The sequence below is a fragment of the Pleurodeles waltl genome, chromosome 5 (assembly GCF_031143425.1).
Source record: "Pleurodeles waltl isolate 20211129_DDA chromosome 5, aPleWal1.hap1.20221129, whole genome shotgun sequence".
NCBI classification, from domain to species: domain Eukaryota; kingdom Metazoa; phylum Chordata; class Amphibia; order Caudata; family Salamandridae; genus Pleurodeles; species Pleurodeles waltl.
Window position 1 is genome coordinate 1,449,022,837 of NC_090444.1, and position 11,552 is coordinate 1,449,034,388.

Consider the following 11,552-nt stretch of genomic DNA (forward strand, 5'->3'; position numbering starts at 1 on the left):
ACACTTGCCAACTCGAATTGGCAGTTTAACACTGCACACACAGACACTGCAGTGGCAGGTCTGAGCCATGTTTACAGAGCTACTAATGTGGGTGTCACAACCAGTGCTGCAGGCCCAACAGTTGCATTTGATTTACAGGCCCTGGGCACCTCTAGTGCACTGTACTAGGGACTTAACAGTAAATCGAATATGCCAATCATGGATGAACCAATTACATACACATTTTGTATAGGAGTACTTGCACTTTAGCACTGCATAGCAGTGGTAAAGTGTCCTGAGTAAAAAAGAAAACAGCAAAAACAGAGTCCAGCACACATCAACAACCTGAGAAACAGAGGCAAAAAGTTAGGGGAGACCACGCCAAGGATTCCAAGTCTAACTCGTAGGTATTATGGTTTTTCGTTCTTTTGTCACTGCTGACAATGCTACTCTGGTTTTAGGGCACCTAGAACAGTGATGAGTGCTGCGCTCTGGTGTAACGTCTTTCTTATCGGGGTGCACTGCAATTCTGATTACCTGATAACAGTCTGTTCTCCACTGCCTTCACAGCGATGTTATATCTAAATTAATTAGGAACATGGCCTGTATGGTTCACATTTATTTGGCATTTTCCATGGCTTCAAAATTCATGTAGTGGCATCATTATACATTCCCTTTAGTAACAGGATCAAGCGCAATGCATATTTCTTACAGATTTTAGATGGGCATCCTTTGGGGCCAGAGGTATTTCCCTGTGAGGAGCAACTGAATGGTTGTCATGATTTCATTTTCTGTCAGCAGTTTGTCTAGCCCCTGACTGTCCTTATCAGAGAAGGTGGGTATTAATACATCATCCATGATTAAGTGTTAATAATAATAGGAGGTGAATTATTTAGCAAATTATTTGGGACTTGCTCCTTGTTTGCCAGCCAATGCAGTAATCCTCCCACTTTATCCCTGACCAAGTATATCTTGTATTGTGTTGCCACACAACAGGGATGTTGAGTCCATCTCTGTTGAAGCGACAACCACATCAGCTCTATACTGTGCCTCTCCTCTGCCTTGTGTATGGCAGTTTTCAAGTTTTCAGCTCTAAAACATCACCGATTTTTTTTTTGGTTTAGCTGCTGTTTGTCACCATATCATCTGCCATCTTTAGACCACCTTTAGTGCCTTTCAAAGCACAGTTGGGAATTCAACTGTGCCCTTAAAACCATCTATATAGTCAACAATCTGCTGTCTTTGGAATTCAGAGAAAGAAACATCATGGAGCCACCAGGTGTGCCTCCATAATCTAGACTGACATGTTCCAGGCAGTTTAAGAGTGATCAATATCAGGGCATGATCATTCAGAGCACAAACAGGATTTGGGCAGCCACCAACCTGTTTGTGTCAGCAGAGGAAAAGAATAGGTAATCTTTCCTGGATGCGGTCCTATGCGAATGGGAATAGAATGTGTATTCATTAATATTTGCATGTCCAATCATCAGGAATTTTAAAAGGATAGTAATCTGGGCGGTTCATTCAGGATAGTAGACTTGCAAGGCTGGGTGCTTTTGGTATCGGTCCCAGGATCCCTGACAGAATTAAAGTCCTCACAAACTACTGCTTGTCCAGAGGGGGACACAGCAATACTTTTGTGAGTATTTTAAGTGTATAATTTCTCAGTTTGGTGGTTGGTATAAACAGACGGAAAGGCAAGTATCTCTTAATCAACTTCCCATCTGTTACCATAACGCTGCCTAGAGTAACATGGCATGTTTTTGTACCTTGTCATGGAAAATTTTGATTTAACAGTGTAGCTGTCCCTTTAGATGTAGCTGTCCTATAGCTAGCATGGCACACTCTGGTGTAACCTCCAAAGGGATAAGAAGGGGCATCTGTTGACCAGTAAGTGTGCCTCCTTAGCAATATTACAGGTGCTGAGTGTCCCTGGAGATCCTGGAACACTGCACCTCTATAGATTTGTTGTTTAAGCCATTGACAATCCAAGTGAGCCTTTTTGAATGTGTCCTTTGTTTCTTTCATGGGGATTCATAGTGTGCAATAAGTGCATGAGGATTGCTAAAGTGGTGTCGCATGAGATTTAAATGAAAACTCAAACTAACTAAACTAAAAAGAATCCCTTCTCCCCCTTCCCTACAATTCTCAGCATAAAAACATGCATCATCCATTCCCAACTGCCTAAACACATGCTACTGATTGTGAGGCCAAGGCTTTACTTCCAATTAATGAAACTGAATATGAATATATTCCTGTTTAGCTGACCCTGCTGAGTCTAGAAACGTACACTATGGGGGTCATTACAACACTGGTGGTAAATCTTGCTTACCGCCGTGCAGAAGACCGCCAACACACCGCCGCCGCCGCAGAATTCCACCACAGCTATTATGACCCATAGCTCGGAATCCGCCAAAATTTAGACACCCAAACAAGTCCGCCACACCAAAGGTCAGTGATAAACTGGAGATAACAAAACCTTCACCATCACGTCAACAGGAATACGCCCACACTATCACGACCCACGTATCCACGCAGCTGTCTTTCAACTGCGGTATTCCATTGGCGGCACACACCGCTGCGCACAAAATTCACACAAATCTACAAAACACAACCACATTGGACAAATTTAAATACACACACCTGATACACATACACACACCACTCCCACACATCCAATACAATATAAAACACCCACCCACATCACCCACAAACCCTAACGACCACAATTGCAACTGAAGGCCAGAGAGAGACACCACCATCTACAAACTAACACCCACAGGCACTCAACACCATCACTCACAACATCCACGAATAAAACACCACACACTCCTAAACATCACCCCACACATCACAACACACACCACCCCACACATCACCCATACCACCCCATGGCACCGGAAAGACACCCCAGATTCTCTGAGGAGGAACTCAGGGTCATGGTGGAGGAAATCATCCGGGTAGAGCCACAGCTATTCGGATCACAGGAGCGGCACACTACCCTAGCTAGGAAGATGGAGCTATGGCGCAGAATCGTGGACAGGGTCAACGCAGTGGGACACCATTCAAGAACATGGGATGACATCAGGAAGAGGGGGAACAACCTACGGGGGAAGGTACATTCCGTGGTATCCAGACACCACATCGCGGTCCAGAGGATTGGCGGCAGACCCCCACCTCCTCACCCCACAACTAACAACATGGGAGGAGCACGTCTTGGCTATACTGCATCCTGAGGGCCTCGCAGGAGTAGCTGGAGGAATGGACTCTGGTAAGTCAAATCTTAACTTACATCCCCACCCAACTTGCATGCTATCACATACCCCCACCCTCTCCATAACCCCCATCACTACAACTCCTCACAAATGTCCCACTTTCACAAACAACCCATCACAACACCAAGCCCTGCATGCAACAACAAAGCATGGACACCCATCACCAATGCATGGCCACTGCACATACCCACACACACCCCTAAACAATTATCACACAAGGTCCCACACAAGAATGCAAGCACTGGGGTACAGGGTCACCCACCCATTGCACACCATGCCACACACAGATGCAATAATCATGACTTTACACACCTGCAGGACCCCTACCCAACGTCACCAGGCAGGATGGTGCAAATATGTCTACTCCACCCACAGAAGAGGCCCACAGTGATGACAGCAGCTCTGTCCAACTGGATATAGATGACCAGCCCAGCCCATCTGTGACCTTGGGACATTCGGTTCCCCTCACACTGGCACAAGCCACAACAGAGCCTCCCCCCTCTGGAAACACCAGCACAGCACCCACCGAGCGGACCCATACCTCTGTCCCCAGGAGACATCAAGCAGCAGTTTGTCCACCACTATAGGGAACCCAGGCTAACCCACCACCCTAACAACACCAGGGACCTGGGGGCAGTGGCAGTGGGCACACGGTTCAGGGGACAGAGGCCCAGGAACCCAGGGAAACTGGGACGGCTTCTGTGCGACAGGGGGAGGACAGGCCCAGGGAACCCACTCTCCACGAGGCCCTCTCCAGCATCATGGGAGCCTGCCACCATTCCCAGGAGACGATGGCTACGGTACTGGCCAAGTTTCAGGAGACCCAGCGGCTGCAGGAGGAACAGTATTTGGGATTCAGGGAGGAACTCAAATCCATCAACACCACCCTGGGCACCATTGTAAGGGTGCTGAAGGAACTCGTCAACACCAGGAGGGACACTGTGGCACAACAAGGGGCCCCTGACACTAGCCTGGATGATGAACTGCCCACCACCTCCACCGGCGCTAGTGGACAGGAGGCACCACCACAGGACCACGACACCAGCACCCCATCCCCTGCAAATGGAGAACCACCTCGCAAGCGGTCCCTGAGATTCAGGACAAAGACAGAGAACAATGCCAAGACCCCCTCCAAGAAATGAGACCACCCTGATTGTCATCCTTCTGTCCCACTTTGTCACCATGTCCATCCTTAGACTGCCCTAGCTCCACTTCCTATGCCCCTTTGGACAATGCACGTGTGAGACTAGTAGACTGGACTCTGCCATGAACATCCCTCCACCATCACCCCTGATCATTTTACAACCCCCTCCACCATTTAGCACTTAAATATTAAATAAACACCCTTAAAGCACTAAACAATCTGGAGTCAGTCTGTGCTTTCACAAATGTGTATTTGCAATAACTGTGTAAAAATGATATATCCATTGTATTGTCAACATACCTATGTCACACAGCTCTAGTCCATGAGGAAACAAAGCAGATGTCACGCACTGGGACCCACATCTGTGAAATTGAAAGGGAAAGTGACAACTGAGGGTCCATACACTGGGTGAAGGAGACAGACAGATGAGAGGTCGAACAATTATATAAGATGTAGCAGGCTGTGATGTATTCTTTCCTGTGTCTCACTGGAAGTACTGTTGGATCACTGTGTTTCTGTTGTCGATGTCCTCTTCTTCTGCGTCCTCTTCTTCACTGTCCACAGGCTCCACAGCTGCCACAACACCTCCATCTGGACCATCCTCCTGCAGAAAAGGCACCTGTTGTTACAAAGCCAAGTTGTGAAGCATACAGCAGACCACGATGATCTGGCACACCTTCTTTGGTGAGTAGAATAGGGAACCACCGGTCAGATGGAGGCACCTGAACCTGGCCTTCAGGAGGCCGAAGGTCCTCTCTATAACCCTCCTAGTTCGCCCATGGGCCTCATTGTAGAGTTCCTCTGCCCTTGTCCTGGGATTCCTCACTGGGGTCAGTAGCCATGACAGGTTGGGGTAGCCAAAGTCACCTGCAAATGTTGAGGGAAATCTGTTAGACACACTCTAACTCTTAGAGACATCCCCAGACCCAGACACCGAGTCACACTGTATAGGCTCCATGTCCTCACCTAATAGCCACACACGCTGCCTCTGGAGTTGCCCCATCATATAAGGGATGCTGCAATTCCTAAAAATGTAAGCGTCATGCACTGAGCCAGGAAACTTGGCATTCACATAGGAGATGTACTGGTCGGCCAAACACACCATCAGCACATTCATCGAATGGTAACTCTTCCGGTTTCTGCACACCTGTTCACTCCTGCGGGTGGAGACCAAGGCCACATGTGTCCCATCAGTGGCACCAATGATGTTGGGGATATGTCCCAGGGCATAGAAGTCACCTTTCACTGTAGGCAAATCCTCCATTTGAGGGAAAATGATGTCGCTGCGCATGTGTTTCAGCAGGGCAGACAACACTCTGGACAACACGTTGGAAAACATAGGCTGGGACATCCCTGATGTTACAGCCACTGTCATTTAAAAAGACCCACTTGCCAGGAAATGGAGTACTGACAGGACCTGCACTAGAGGGGTGATTCCTGTGGGATGGCGGATAGCTGACATCAGGTCTGGCTCCAACTGGGCACACAGGTCCAGGATTGTGGCACAATCAAGTCTATAGGTGACAATCACATGTCGCTCCTCCATTGTCGACAGATCCACCGGAGGATGCCGCCACCTCCTCATCTGCCCCAGCAGACGTGCTCTATGGAGGAGAACAGCGAGCAGAGAGTCAACCAACACTGAGGTACGTTAACACAACTTTATTCCTCACTTTCTTAAAACCGCCATGTGCCTGTATTATTGTGTATGCAAGGCCTAGATATGTGTGACGCATTAAAAAGTAATGCCATGTGGCCCCCTGAAATGGCAGCTGCCTGACCTGTAATGTGGGATAAGGGGATATGAGGTAACTGCGCTGGCGTTGTACACTGTTGCGGTAGGCGGTCGTAGACCACGGCGCAATCCTGCATTGGTCAACATTGGACCATATGGGTCCGAGGAGCCAATGACGATGTACGCCGGTGGTGGCGGTACGCACCGCTGCGGACGTGACCGACATTTTCTCTCTGTTCAATCACTTCATACCTGATCTTCGACAGGAGAGGACCTACACTGCAAGTGCTGCTGTGACCTTAGTCTGGAAGTGATGATGGCTCATGTGTCTGGGGAAAGGGCCCCTGCCTTCAGCACGGAGGAGTTGGAGAAACTAGTGGATGGGGTCCTCACCAGTACACGCTACTCTACAGTCCTCCAGACAAACAGGTAAGTACACAGTGATCATGCCGAATGGGCAATGCCTGTGTGGAGTGGTGTGGATTGAAACTAGGGGGGTAGAATGAGGCGTGCATGAAACAACAGTGAGTGAATGTGCGTCATGGCAAGGGTAGGGATGCGGGCCAATGACTGTGACGGTGCGGATGGTTATATCTTCTCCTTTTCCCCTGTACTATTCCTTTAGGTCAGCGCCCACCAGAAGAAGGATATTTGGTGTGCCATCGCCAAGGAAGTCCGGGCCCTGGAGGTCCACCACAGACGGAGCACCCACTGCTGTAAAAGATGGGAGGACATTCGCCGCTGGAGCAAGAAGACAGCGGAGACCCAGCTGGGGATGGCCTCCCAACGTGGGAGGGGTGCCCGTTGTACCATGACTCCCCTGATGTTCCGGATCCTGGCGGTGGCGTATCCACAGTTGGATGGGCGTTTGAGGTCATCACAGCAGCCACAAGGGGGTGAGTACAGACACATTCAGCTGATTCTGCCCGCAGTGAAGGTGTCTGGGTGGGGTAGGTGGGCTGTGAGTTCCCATAGGCCAGGGTGAGTTTAGTAGGCAAGGTCCTGTCATAAGGAAGGCCATGTGGCACCCCACCCCACCTGTGTTCAGAGCCAACTACACCTAGTCACTTCCATGTGTGCAGCAATCGGGCATAGGCCTTGTAACCTATGTCCCTGTGATTAATTAGGGAACTCAAAGTGCACGGTGTGGTGCATGGGGCTTCTGTGTCTGTAGTGTCCGCCAACTGTAGCGGTACTGCATGCACTCAACATGTCTTTCTTCTGTCTCCCCCCCCTTTTTGTGGTCTCCCTGTACTTGTGTGCATTAGCATCATCAGGCGGAGGAGCAGTGGCACCGGAGCTGGAGGGCGAGACAACAGAGTCTGAAGCCACAAGTGGGTCGGAGGGCGAGGGGAGCTCCACGGCAGGGACAGGAGCTGAGACCAGCGACACAGACTCCTCCTCTGATGGGAGCTCCCTTGCGGTGGCGGGCCCCTCTGTGCCCACCACATCTACAGGTAAAGCGGCCAACCCTCTACCAGACCCACCCTCCCAGCAGCCCATCAGCGTGTTTCCCATGCCCGCTCACCAAGGAGGGTGGGCATCTCCTTCACCCCAGGCACCCCAGCTCCTGCCCCAGTAAGCCCTGCTGCCCTCAGTGAGGAGGCCATTAACCTCCGCAGGTCCCTCACTGTTGGGCAGTCTACCATTATGAATGCCATCCAGGGTGTAGAGAGGCAGTTGCAACAGACCAATGAATGCCTGGAGGGCATTCATTCTAGTCAGGCAGCCCAACAGCGAGCTTTTCAGACTCTGGCCTCAGCACTGATCGCAGCCATTGTCCCTGTGTCCAGCCTCCCCCCTCCAACTTCCTCTACCCAGACCCAAACCCCTGTACCTCAGCCCATCCCAAGCACACCATCAGACCAGCATGCACACACCTCAACACACAAGGGAAGCTCTGGCAAACTTGAGCACCACACATCCCACAGGCACTCACACAAGGGTCATACCCATGCAGACATGCCAACATCCACTGCCTCCACTGTGTCCCCCCCTCCACGTCTCCCTCCTCCCTCCCTGTCACGTCTCCACTCACACCTGCATGCACTACATCTTCAGCCACTACGTCCATCATCACCACACCCCGCTCACATGCACTCACCACCCCCACTACGATTCTCACATCCCTTGTGTCCTCTCCCAGTGTGTCTGTGAGCCCACCTCCCAAGGTACACAAACGCAGCCACATACCCCCCCAACAGCCATCCACCTCACGACAGCCTCCAGCCCATGCACCTTCACCCAAAGGCAGCAAACGTACACCTCCTACAACCACTACCTCTTCCTCCACTCCCAAACCCCCTCCGTCTACCCGTCCCAGTGTGTCCAAAAAACTTTTCCTGTCCAACCTTGACCCCTTCCCCTCACCTCCCATACCCCTTCAGTCCCCTAGGGCCCGCCTTTCCAGGTCCCAACCCAGCACCTCAGCCACCACATCACTGGGCACAGTGGTGCCAGCAGTAACCGGCTTCTGGAGTGCGCCAGTGTGACAAGGAGCCAGACCATGGACAGTCCCCCACCGCAAGATCATAAAAGTTGGCCAGTGCCCGGCGGGAGAAAGGCTAAACATCTGCCACCAAAGCTTCTCCCAGGAGTACAGTTGGGAGTGGGAAGACAGCTGAGCCACCATCCAAGGTGGGAAAGGGGCACAGAAAGTCAGGCAAGTCGCAGAAAACCTGCACAGCAGACACCGCCGCCACAAGCACCGCTGCCAAGGACACCGCCGCCACAAGCACCACTTCAGAGGACACCGCCGCCACAAGCACCGCTGCTAAGGACACCGCCACCACAAGCACCGCAGGCCAATGAGCGCCAAAAGCTCCAACTCTACTGGGGCCGCCACAAGCAGGATGAAGCACTCTGGGTACAGAGCCCCCTCCTGAACCAATGGAGTATCCCATCCACTACCTCAGTCCTTGGCAGGATGAAGCACTCTGGGCACAAAGCCCCCTCCAGAACCAGTGGAGACTGTTATCCACTTGAGAGACTGTGGCTTTGCACTCCCCAGGATACAGCAGTGGGCAAACCACCCACTTGGGAGACTTGGGAGACTGTGGCTTTGCACTCCCCAGGATATGGCAGTGGGCAAACCACCCACTGTAGAGACGTGTGAGACTGTGGCTTTGCACTCCCCTGGATAAGGCAGTGGGCAAACCACCCACTGTAGAGACTTGTGAGACTGTGGCTTTGCACTCCCCAGGATAAGGCAGTGGGCAAACCACCCACTGGAGAGACTTTTGAGACTGTTGCTTTGCACTCCCCAGATAAGGCAGTGGGCAAACCACCCACTATAGAGACTTGTGAGACTGTGGCTTTGCACTCCCTAGGATAAGGCAGTGGGCAAACCACTCACTGTAGAGACTTGTGAGACTGTGGCTTTGCACTCCACCAGGCTAAAGTAGTGGTCAACCCACCCACTGTAGAGACTTGAGAGACTGTGGCTTTGCACTCCCCAGGATAAAACAGTGGGCAAACCACCCACTGTAGAGACTTGAGAGACTGTGGCTTTGCACTCCCCCGGATACATCAATGGGCATGGAGCCCCCTCGTGGATCTGGCGTCCTGCACTCATCCGGCTGAGGTGTCCCTCCTTCCCTTCCCCCTGAGGTGCCTGTTGTATTTCAAACTGATGCCCCAGCAGTGTTCTCTCCGTTTTGATCGAGTATCTTGTGTGGGCCTACCCCATGCAATTTGGGCCCTGTGGTCCACGGACTTTAATGGTGGAATACCTTGTACTTGTATTATTGGTGTATATATTTGTTAATAGTGGATATATATTTTTTGAATACTGAATTTTAATAGATTACAAACGTTCAACTCATTTCCTTTTGTCTTTGCATTCTTCCAGGGTGGTTGGGGGTGTAACTGTAATGTATCACAATGTATTTGTGTGTATGTTGTTGTGGGTGAGGGTGAGGGTAGGGGAGGGGGTGTTGCCTGTGTGTATCACTCTCTTTTCCCTCCCCATCCCCTGTGTCGTAGGTGCAGTACTCACTGTGGTTTTCGCCTCCGGCATTTGTGCTCCTGGTAGAGGAGCAGGAAGATAAAGGCAGGGAGTATGTGGAGTTCCGGTTCCATGGCGTCCTGGTTCCTCGTGGGGTGTGTAGAGGTGAGAGTTTTCCCTTCCAAGTCCTGTTTCCGCAGAGTTTTTGTTCGCGGTGAATCCGCCCCGGAAAAGGTGGTGGATTAGACTGTTGTAATATTGTCAGCGGTACTTTGTCCTCCGTCTGTCTGTTGGCGGTTACCGCTGCGGTGTTTGTTTGTACCGCCATGGCTTAAAGTGGCTGTCTATGCTGGCGGTTTCCGCCACGGTCATGATTCAATTTTTTTTCCACCGGCCTGTTGGTGGTTTTACCGCCGCTTTAACACCGACCGCCAGGGTTGTAATGACCACCTATATCATTAACTTGGTGTGTAGTTAGGCACGTTGTTCTATGTTGCCTCTGTAGTTTAAAATATAGGCAATAATCAATCTCTGGGGCATTTATGGGATGGCTGCACAGTAGGGATCTGTAGACACTTTTAATGACAAAGAATGCTGATAAAGCCTCTGTGGGTAGCCATCATTTCAGCCATGTGGTCAGGAAAACCTCCTGGTTAGAGCCTTCTAATCCCTCAGGTATCCTGATGAAGTATAAGTTGTTCCTTTGTCACTTGCCCTGCACGTGTTCTACTCTGTGTTTCAAATCAATCAATTTTTTTCTTTTAATTGAGTAATATATTGGAAATCGAGTTTTCAGGTTCTGTGGCATTTTATGCAATGTTTCTCATGTCTTGAGGAGGTAGCTCAATTTGCAAACCCACCCTACTAATCTGTTTCTCCATGTTGGTTCGTATATCACATTTGGCCTGTACATGTTTGTTTTTGTGTCTCTTCAGCTTCTCCAGATGCACCAGCTCCCTCTTGTGTCCTTACTGTGGTCTCGGACTGTTTGTTGATTTTATTATGCTGAGTGTGTGCTGCCACTTGGGATTTCCAAGTCATTTCAGAATGGAAATGTGCCTGCAGTAAGCTAGATGTTGTCCAATCACAAGTAGTTCCCCCATCTCCTCCCTCCTTTGTGTTGGAGGGTCTGAAGCAGTGAGGCCCATAAAACCACCAACCTGCCACTGTTATAGACAGTCCTTTTAAGTTGCTGCTGTACACAAATGGGGATAATTGGATGATGCTTCAGCTGATTCTAATACCCTTCAGATGCAGGCCTGATCAAAAGTGGTTTCTCTTTGCGACATGCAAGGCTGTTTGAGTCAAGCTCCACACTGTAGGCTTTCATATGCTGCTGGCTTTCTCTTGGTTGTGTCATCTCCAGTCTAGTCGATGTAGGAGCAGCCCTCACATTGTGAAAGATAAGTAAGATCCATCTCTCCCAGAAATGCCGGTTGGCAGTGACACAACAATTTCTCTAATGCTACCCCT